The sequence below is a fragment of the Castanea sativa genome, chromosome 8 (assembly GCF_040712315.1).
Source record: "Castanea sativa cultivar Marrone di Chiusa Pesio chromosome 8, ASM4071231v1".
Taxonomy (NCBI): domain Eukaryota; kingdom Viridiplantae; phylum Streptophyta; class Magnoliopsida; order Fagales; family Fagaceae; genus Castanea; species Castanea sativa.
The window spans coordinates 38,213,822-38,223,767 of record NC_134020.1 but is presented as its reverse complement, the minus strand read 5'-3'; the positions used below and the strand labels follow the sequence as shown (position 1 = coordinate 38,223,767).

The 9,946-nt window shown below is 38.0% G+C and overlaps 1 pseudogene; it reads left to right on the top strand.

The window, feature by feature from the left end:
- The first annotated feature begins 2,391 nt into the window (after positions 1 to 2,391).
- LOC142606294 (B3 domain-containing transcription factor VRN1-like) lies at positions 2,392 to 3,643 on the top strand (annotated as a pseudogene).
- Positions 3,644 to 9,946: the final 6,303 nt, after the last annotated feature.

Here is a 9,946-nt window from a genome sequence, read left to right as displayed (position 1 = left end):
AGTGGTATTTGACCATTTTTACCTAGGCGAAAATGGGCAAATACCCATTTCGCAGAAAAAAAGCCCAGTTTTGCCCACTTTCCCAAACTAATTAGGGAAATTCCCCTCTTTTGTAACTCAATGATGGCTAAATCAAGTTTTGTGAAGAACTCGATCATTTAATAGTCGAGTTAGATTCAGGATTGTGCCACGCTGGACAGCTAGCATGGCATTTTCTTTTTTTAATCCTTGAATAACTCGATTATACTAAAATGGAGTTATGTAATCAACTATACAGATATCGAGTTATGCTCTTGTTAAAACTATTTTCAGACTGTCTTGGTGTCAGGCGTATAGGTTCATGTCTTTGAATGTAACTCGAGTACTTTAATGTCGAGTTATAAAGCATACTTCAACTCTGTAAAATTGAGTTATTCTCGTATAATACTTGCACATCTCCTCCCTTTCAGAATGTCTTGCTTTCCGTCTAAACTGAATGCCATTCTGCTCCACAGATCTATAGCTGCTTTCGGACTCAACTGAAATTTGTATCAGCTCAGGTAAAAAACTCACACCAGAATTTTATGGCAATGGTGTTTTCATTTCATATTGTATTGAATTTTTATTTTTTTGGTTGAATGAGTGTGAAGTAAGTACATTGGTGTGATTTTGGTTGTTTGTTGTAGTAAACGTTGGTCATAATAGAACATTTTGTATTGCACATAATCCTCATTGGTCATAATCATATAGGGGCGTTTACATTATCATCATTGGTCAGACATTAACAACAACATTTTGTATTGCACACAACGTGTAAACATTAACAACAACGTCTAATGTTTATGGTCAAATGTTAGTGTTAGTATTTCATTTTTGGCATGTAATAGTACACAAATTTATGAATGTCTTTGTCGTGTACCATCTTATGCAGCATTACATTATTTACCAACAGTTGATGCACACTATTAACTTGATCATTTGATGTTATTGTATTCAACGTCAATGTTTGGTTTTGGCAACCCACAACTTTATAGGCCTCATGATGTGTTTACAACTATGGGTTGTTGCTAGGTATTGGAAGATGAGTTCAGCTATCCAATCAATCCAAATTAGCAAAATAGTACTTACGTTCACAATACCATGAGATAGAAGTGGGCTTGGTTATTTTATGAACAATAAATGTTTTATGATGAGTTGGTTGGTTTTAAGTTGCCAATGCCTTGGCGACTAGCATCGCTGATGCCCAGAGACACGATCAGCGAACTTTGTAAAGCATTGAACCGCATAAGAGAAGAAAATAATTGAATGAAGATACTTCTTAATCGATATCAGACCCAAGTCAAGATTCAAGAGTCAATGGAGGGAGGTTGGTACGAGCACAAACAATTTATGCAATCACTTCTTGCTGATCCCATTTATTAGTCAGATGTGGAGATGTCAGATGAAGAGTAGTCGTGTCGTGGTGTAATTAAACTTTGTTGGAGAACTATTTTGCTTAACTATGTTTTATATGTATGTGTGTCACTGTTGTTGCATTTGTTCTATGTAAACCTTATTATTGATTGTGAGGAGCATGCACGTTATTCGTAATCTAGATTATTCCCACACATGATGTTTTTCAATAAGCACCTACGACATAACATAGAAAACTTACAATAACTTACACGATGCCACCAATATGCATGCATTGCATATTGAACACTAATGCTACTAACATTATTAACTTAACCCTAGACATAACACACACACCACATAGGCATTCATTCAGACAGGTAATCTTCGTAGTTGAGGATATTGTTATGTTCTGCCAGAGTGAGTTGCTTGTTGGCTACGGCGGCTGCACCTGCACCTGCGGCATAACACAGAAAACTTAAATATTCTTACACAATGCCACCAATATGCATGCATTGCATATCGAACACTAACGCTACTAACATTATTAACTTAATCCGTAGACATAAGACACACACCACATAGGCATTCATTCTGACAGGTAGTCCTTGTAGTTGAGGACATTGTTACGTTCCACCGGAGTGAGTTGCCTGTTCGTTGTGGCGGTCAGCTCCTCCACTAGTTGTAGCATGTGATATCTGGACCTATGGAGTATTATAAGATTGTTCTATTTTTTTTATTTATTATTATTTTTAATTTTAGTCACTGCACGCTCATATTGGTGCATGTTTCACCATGGCAGTGTGAGCGAGCTACGGTCGACAAGAGGTGCTCTGAGTGGCACGAGATCATCTTGCAGAGCGTTGGACTTGTTCACGCGAAAGTCCCACTCCCGTCGTAGTTCGGCATAATATTCACTCTCGTCGGAATCTCTTTCCCTTCCATAGTTATCTGGAAAATGAGGTAGCATCCAATTGCGAATTGACATTGGAAAATGTGACTTCAGATCGATATGTGTAGATGTTTGCAAAGGTTGATGCAAATGGGACTTTATATAGGGGTTTTTCAAGGGCAAGTATTCACGTGGATGTGACTATATGTAAGGGTAAGTATTCACATGATTAAAGATTATATGACTCGACAGTGTATTGTTTAGTGGCGAGATGTTAAGGAACACATGCAAAACTGTGAATATGACTTGGCTATGTAGTGGCGTTTGTTGGTGCATGTAGTTTGCTGAGATAGCTGTTTGATATGGCTATAGCTTGTGCTACACCAGCGGGGTGGTGTTGTGTACTACAAAAGAGGTTGCGTATTTATTCACGTGAAGACTATTCAGTATTCCTATTCTTCATTTGACATGAATTGATTAGACAGTGCTGAGCTGTGTTAAATGTATCATAAACTTTTCAGGGATGCTTGCATCCTTGAAAATGGTGCATTACAAAAGATGCATATTTGTGTATTGACGTGTGTGTATGTGATATGACCAGACATGGTTCAACAGTGCGAAGCTGTTGAGCAGCACATGCAGCACTGCGAACATCAGTGTAGCAATGGTGGACAGCTCACCCCCAAAATTGATGCATAAAATTTTTAGGGATGCTTTGTGTATTCATGTGAGTGTGGATGGGTACTTGTGGTCAGGGTTCAATAGTGCTGAGCTATCCATCGTAGCTACACTCATTGCTCCCTATGGTGGTATTTGGCAAGTGGGATTGAAGAAAGCTGATAACAACATTTGGTTTTGTAACGGTTGGCAAGATTTCGTTGAATACCATTCTATTTGTTATGTTTATTGTTTTAGTCTTCAGATATGAAGGAAATTGAAGCTTCCATGTTCTTATATTTAATAAGACTGCCACTGAGATTCAATATCCACCCAGCAAGAACTGTAAATTGGAAGATCATCAGGTAGAAATAATAGACTTAGATGAAGACAATACAAACATATCTCCCTCAAATGATTTGCACACAAAACATGAAGTTAGAGAAAAGTATGTTAAGAAAAAATTTTCTAGCATGTCCAGAGGAAGAGAGAGCAATCCAAGCAGTCGAAAAGTTCAAGCCTAAAAATCCTTCTTTCATGGGTATCTCGCAGCCGCATAATTTATTATGACATGTTTAGCAATAAGATTCGGGAAGGGATGGGTTGCATTTTTGAAAGACAATAATTTGGAAGAAAAGAGATGTCTATTTCTTCGAGGAGAGGAAGCCTGTTGTGCTTAGTGTCTCAATATTTCACATGTTTGACCATCAGAGTTCGGACTAGGATAACCTGTTTAAATTTTAAACTAGTGATGTTTATGCTTATATTTAATTGGGCACTTTGATCACTGGTATGGTTTATATCTGATGGATGTGGTTTTAAGACTTTTGTCTAACCAATTTGGTATGTCTTGTTGAAGACTATTCAGCATTCCTGTGCTTCATCTGACATGACTTGATGAGACAGTGTCGAGCTGTGTTAAATGTATCATAAAATTTTCAGAGATGCTTTGCATCCTTGAAAACGGTGCATTGCAAAAGGATTCATATCTGTGTATTGACATGCATGTAGGTGATATGACTGGACAAGGTTCAACAGTGCGAAGCTATTGAGTAGCACATGCAGCACTGCGAACATCAGTGTATCAACGGTGGACAGCTCACTATCACGTAGTTGATGCAAAACCAAATCAGGGATGCTCTACCTCTTCAAAAACGGTGAATTGCAAAGGGTTGCACATCTGTGTATTCACGTGAGTAGGGATGGGTACTTGTGGTCAGGGTTCAACACTGCCGAGCTGTTAAGCATCACATACAGAACCGTGAACATCAGTGTAGCAATGGTGGACAGCTCACCCCAAAATTTTGCTTACACTTTTGAGGGATCCTCTACATCCTTGAAAACGGTGCATTGCAAAAGGTTGCATATCTATGTATTCATGTGAGCATGGATGATATGACTGAATAGGGTTCAATAGTGCCGAGCTTTTGACCAGCACATGCAGAACTGCGAACATGACTTGGCTGAACAGTGCTGAGTTGTGTTAGCCTTCTCCAACCTCACTTGTCAAATGCTCCTATTACGAGCAGTGAGTGTAACAACACTCACAAGTTTTATCCCCATATTCCCTTACAAACTTTTCAGGGAGTCTTTGCGGGTACAAAATGTAGTTACATTTTCTTAACATCAATGTAAAATTACATGATGAAAACTATGCTTCCAAGGTTTACATCAATGACTTCCAATCATCACAATTTCAACATTAGGGAGATTTGGAGGAATGCTACAACAAACCAATAACTTGAATGAAACATTGGATCAGCTGATCAGGCTTTTAGGCATTTACCCTATTTCTAAGTAAACCAAATATTGTTGTGACAATGTGTTGTGTGAGCCATATGGATTTCTAGTGAGTGAGTAGTTAGTTTGGTTTGGATGAGTCTATATGTATCAGTATCTATATAAAGTAGTACACTAGCAGAACTAAGATACACAAATACGTGTATGATAAAGCGACTCAAACAACTCATATAAATGAATTATTTGTATTATTGAATCATATATGTGGTTGGTCTGTGTGGTTTGGATGAGTCTGTATGTATTGAATCTATTAAATTTCCCTACAAGTAATATGCAATAAATCTAATTTTGGTGATGAGTGTTATGTGTGTAACATTCAAGTTACACAGACAGAATGTTAGAAACATCAACATATCTAATTGGAGGCATTTCATTTCCTAAGGTTTTTCCTACATTACAAAGCAGAGGACATTGTCCAACGAAAGCACAAGAACCCACTATAGCAACAAAGAACAGCAGGGAAAAAATGAGAAATTGATTTCATATAAACTTAGCCAAAACTAATGAATAGTTAATCTTTAGAGTTGCAAAAGTTGAATGTACATAATTATGATTTGCCAGACATTAACAACAACATTCTGTATTGCACAGAATGTGTAGACATTAAAAACAACGTCCAATGTTCGTAGGTAGAAATTTTTGAAAATCATCATTGCTTGAATTTGAGAAGTCTGAAATATCTCTTTCATCATTTAACGTAGTAATTTCATTAATAGACTTGATGGCTCGCTCTTGCGCCTTCCCCTTTAGATGCTTCTTAGCTTTTTGGATTGCGTGAAAACGGTCTAGTCACCTTTGCATTTGATTGGTCTCTTGTTCAAGATGAGCAAGTATGTTGGCAGGTTCATCTTTAGGTAACTCAGCTGAGCATGCCTTAGGAACTCATAACCCATGTCATCGACAATACACCTCTAACTCACACCTCTTCTCATATAGGGTTGACCAAGGTGGTTCTGCTACGGTGAAGTCTATTGTGGTGGTATCTGTATTTAGTTTTGTAGGTTTGCCGACCATGATGTGCCCGACGCTTCCAAGACTCTCGTATGTGTATATTTGCATATTAACGAAATCTCTCTTCTTTCCAACCCATTTCCCTCCATAGTGGTCTGTGTATGTCTGTAGTTGTTGATCTGCTGGAACTGGTGATGATTCATTTGTTGAAGTAGATCCAAACTTGTTTCACATTGTACGCTTTGATGTTGAGGCATTGCGACTCATAGCTTAATCAATCTACGCAGTTAGTGGGGGTAGAAAGAAGATCATTATTGTGGTGCATTTATAACCTCATTTCATGGTTCAAGTATTACAATTTCAGTTATGATACCCTGCCCTGTCAATACAGGTTGGAAAAACACTATATGAACAGGATTTTAAATGTTCCCAATGTCACATCAAAGGTGGGCAGTAGTTGTAACATTAGATGTAAATGGGACATCTGTGCATCCAATTTCACAATCGTGTATTCACGTGAGTGTGGGTGTGAAATAGTGCCGAGCTGTTGAGCAACATGTGCAGAATTGCGAACATGACTTGGCTAAACAACTGCATCTGTTGGCGCATGTGATGTGTTTGAAGGAGTTTGATATGACTACAGTTGGTGCTACAGCAGTGGGCTGGTGATGTGCCTTTAGAGTTCGAACTTGGTCATCTTGAAACTTCCCTGTATTAATTGTGTTTCATCTTTCATGCTGAAATTTCTCTATATTAAGAATCACTTGTGTTTGGTCTATCACAAAACAGATCTTGAAGATCACAGTGTTTATTATCTTTGGTCATTTTGAAGGTGTTTAAACATCACGATGTTTATTATCTTTGGTCATTAAAAATTTAGAGGTTAAAAGCATCACTTTGCTCTCAGAACCATCACTCTTACAAATTACACAGCCCTATAGCTTGAAACACTGAAATATCTCTTGTAATTGTAGGCAATTAATGTGACACTGCAGATTTGGAATACATATTTACTTGACTATTTGATCAAACATCGTGGTCATATACGTTCGATTATGGCAGTTAAATGAAAGACTTGCTAGATTGAAGTGAAGCCCAACTGGTACTGACTTTGAAATCTGTTATACCTTTGATGTTGGTGGCTTGAGCTCACTATTATATCTGTTTAATTGTGCTTGGTCCTTCACAAAATATTAAACATTAGGGTGTTTATTATCGTTGGTCATGTTCAAGGATGCCAGTCAAAACGCTCTTCCCCTAAGCCGTGACTGTTAATTAGAAGAGATTGCGCATGGTAAAACCATCTTGAACCCTGAAACATCACGGTGTGCAATCGCGTCCCATAAACATTTATAGGTTAAAAGCACCACCTTGCTCTCTCACTGTTATATCTGTTTAATTGTGTTTGGTCCTTCATAAAACATTAAACTTCACGGTGTTTATTATCACGGTGTTTATTATCTTTAGCTCACTGTATCTATACTATTATGTAAGGGGCTTCCCCTGTTTGGATTCCTCATATTTTAGTTCAAAAATGCCCCCACACCCCTATGTTTAAGTAGAGACAAAACTTGCAAAATATTTTCAGGTAACAATGCAATTGTAACTCTCACTAACCACCATATTAATATATCAAATTACTTTCCACAAATACCATGTTCTTAAAATTGTCACTAAAATAACAAAATATACAACTGGCTACAAGCCACTTTATAGAACTGTCATACAATTCTTGAAATATGATACGACAACTACACAAAATTCATCTTCCCCTTGGGTACAATGGCCAATGGCAATCATCAAGAGTCAGATGGTGGAGAAGGTGGAACAGGATGTCTATAGTCAGCTAAGTCTGCTCGCAGAGCTGCAACCTTGGCAAGAAGACCATGTAGAAGCTGCCCATGGGCTGCCTGAGTTGTCATAATGGTCTTCATCATAGCACGAAGAGAGGGAAGAGGAGGGCTTGTATGCGCAGCAGTAGCAGTGCCAACATCAACCTCATCATCACCATCCTCGGCAAAAATAACTGTGGGATCCCAATGCATGTCCTTACTTGGAACATCTTCAATACTACACCGTACTCATGGTCTCTTGGATGAACTAACATTGGGGTCGACAAACTTCTTTTGGGCACTTCGCTATTTCAGAAATTTGGCTCCTATGGGGCCTTAGATGTGAACCAACTCTTGGGAAGGAAAGTTCTTTAATCCTAAATATTTGAGGACCCTATGGATGAGAACTAGAAAAAACAAACCATGCCACTTATACTTGGTCCTATGCACCTCCACAATGGTTTCAATGAAAACGGAAGGAAAACAAATGGAACTATTAGTGACGAGGGTGTAAAGAAAGAAACACCTGTCTACAGGGATTGTATGGATATGAGAGATAGGGAAAATGTTGTGACAAGCTATCCTAAAGAAGATATAATTAAGCTCCGTCAACTCACTTGAGCTAATACTTCGGTTAGAACCCCGAGTGATTGATCGTCCACAAAGAACATCCATAACATTATCAATATGAGAAGACCTAGAGTATGGATAAGTAAGTGTACAAATTATAGGTACATCAAGAGCTTTAGATACGCGCTCCCTAGTTATTGTAAATGGTACACCACGTATGCGCGATGCCACTTTGTGACCATCGAGATCCTCATGCACTGAGAGATTCGAATAGAATTCTCTAATCAAGTCAGCTGGAGGGGGTTGTATGTTTGTACACATGGAAAACCAATGCCTAGACTATAGATTCTCACAGACAGAAGGATGCAGTTCATGTAGATTGATTTGCCTTTCTCCCCAAATACACCTACGCTTAATCAAGGTTTCAAAGGTTTGCTCATTTTCAGGCGTGTGGAACCTTAATTGATCAAACACCACTTCAGGTTCGGATGTAGCTTTGGATTTTCCCCTCTTAGCCCTCTTTGGAGCCATAACTAACTAATGGTCAATGGAAACACGATCAGCTCACAAAAAAAAAAAAAAAAACAGAACCAAAAACTGCATTACGAAGATATAAACACAACATTCATACTACCTAACCCATTGATATTTTCATAGCCAAATAGATCATTTCATCACAATCTACATAGACAATGAAGTTTGAACCACAGAACAAAAATTGGAGAATAACGCACTACCATGTGTAGAAAATCATCCATACAATGTATTGTCTAGAGTAGTTTACAACAATACAATGAAAAAACAGATTTCTTATTCACAGGTTGTTTAGTTGGTGAAATAATTGTAATGCATATTGGTCCGAGTCAATAATTTGTACATAAAGACCTAGAGTATATAAACTTTAGTTGAACTCAAAGGGCCAACATGCAATTTGTTAACCTATTGAATTTTGTCAAAATGCTCATTAATGTCACACACCGATAGCAAGCATTCTAACAGCAATAATATTATATAGGAAACATACAAGTGGATGTAGGACCTTACACATTTTTGAAATTCCTAGCTACATGTAGTAAGTTTCACCAACTTGTAAAGCCTAAAATTTTAAATTGCACAATGTACAGTTCAAACATACAAACAGCATAAGGACTACCACACACATATGGAGCCATTGGCAAGTTCATTTTGTGGAAGGAGACTAGTCGAAGACAACCTACGAGATAAGCAAGTAACCTTACTAACAACAAAGAATTTGACTAGCCAAACACCCAATTTCATTACAATCTACATAGACAATGAAGTTTGAAACATCAATCATAAATTGGAGAATAACGCACCACCAATGTGTAATTTTAAAGACAATAATGGTTAAAAGAGTCTTACTATGTAAAATCTTCGAAGAATTTGCGCCGAAAATTGTCGATTCTAGCCGGATGCAGCGAGAGCAATTGAAGATGTAATTTTGGACTGCTGCATATTCTGCAGACCTGGGGGAGAGTTTATAATGGTGGGTAATCACATATCTCGATTTCTTATTAATTGAGTTATTAATATACTCGATAATAAGAAAATTGAGTTATGTGTAGTACGGTCCCAGATCTAGCCCAGATATTTGGACTGATCCAGATGCAGCCGAAGAGGAATCCAAGTCTCCAGAAGGGTCCCCCACATAACTCGATTATTACTGAATTGAGTTATGTGCACATAACTCATGTCCACGCCTAGCTCACTATCACAATGGTACTACACTATCAGTTAGTATCATCTTGGAATTCCACAACGAAACCGAGTGGAGAAATTGTAACATCACTCTCGGGGAACTGTGACATCGCTCCTGAGGAACTACCACTCAGGGGCAGAGCCAGAAATTTTT